This window comes from Bison bison, unplaced genomic scaffold, assembly GCF_000754665.1.
Source record: "Bison bison bison isolate TAMUID 2011002044 unplaced genomic scaffold, Bison_UMD1.0 scf7180017864162, whole genome shotgun sequence".
Taxonomy (NCBI): Eukaryota; Metazoa; Chordata; class Mammalia; order Artiodactyla; family Bovidae; genus Bison; species Bison bison.
Window position 1 is genome coordinate 4,645,630 of NW_011494734.1, and position 1,303 is coordinate 4,646,932.

A 1,303-nucleotide genomic window follows, 5' to 3' on the forward strand; every position below is an offset into this window, starting at 1 on the left:
CAAAATAAAACCCACAAAAACTAATGCTTCTACATGTCACATAGCTATTAAATGGAGTCATCCCTTTCTCTTTATTCTTTACTACTTCTCTGGTGGCTCAGATGGTAAAGCGTCTGTCTACAATGCTGGAGACCCAGGTTCAATCCCTGGGTTGGGAAGATCCCCTGGAGAAGGAAATGGCAACCCACTCCAGTATTCTTGCCTAGAGAATCCTGTGGACAGAGGAGCCTGGTGGGGTACTGTCCATGGGGTTGCACAGAGTTGGACATGACGGAAGCGACTTAGCATGCATGCATGCATCAGAGAAGGAAATGGCAACCCACTCCAGTATTCTTGCCTGGAGAATCCCAGGGACAGAGGAGCCTGGTGGGCTGCCGTCTATGAGGTCGCACAGAGTTGGACATGACTGAAGCAACTTAGCAGCAGCAGCAACAGTAATGTGCCCTAGTGAGATGTGTGAGAACTCTCATGCCATGTCACAGCATCACTAAATAGCAAGGGTTTGCTTGAGGGGCCATTAGTTGATATGGATTTTTTGAAAATGTCATATGTTTAGAGGGAGCAGCCCTAGCTCACTTCTTTTGGAAACGTGGCACACAGGCTTGGGAAGTTTACTCATCCTGTCTGTAGATAGTTTCTAGCTTTCTGATGTATAAGATTGAAAAAAGGCCCCTAGATTATGAATTATTATTGGTGTGACATGTCAAAAATGTGCTCTATTTCAAGTATGTCTGAGGTATATTTCTTAAAAATTTTACAGACATTGCTACATTTTGTTTATGAAGCGACTCTTACCAAAATGCTTGGAGCAGAGCACATGAATGATAACAATGTTGGGTGTATAATGAAAAGATTGTAAATTATATAAAGAAAGGAACAATGTCCTTTGAACAGTTCTCAATCTACATTTCTATCTTTACTTTGAAAGGACAGAACTATAATGAATTAGAAACAAAAAAATGCTCATTGAACAACTGTATCTACATTTAGATGATCTTGTAAATAAGCTTTGTAAAAAACAACTACTTATCTAGAGTCAGAGTTTGAATAGAAATTTATTTCTTACAGTGTGATTATATCAGGGGGAGAAAATTTACAAATAGACTCAAAGTAATAATACTTTTTAAAGCCAGTTATAACAACTTTAGAATCAAGATCAAATTACCAATCACTGCGAATTTAACTATATGCCCTATGTAATACACATGTAACATACGAATTATATGTAGTATAGTTGTAAGATGTTTAGACTATCTGTCTCCTTTGTCTATGATATCTCTTTACAAGTAAAACACAATTTATC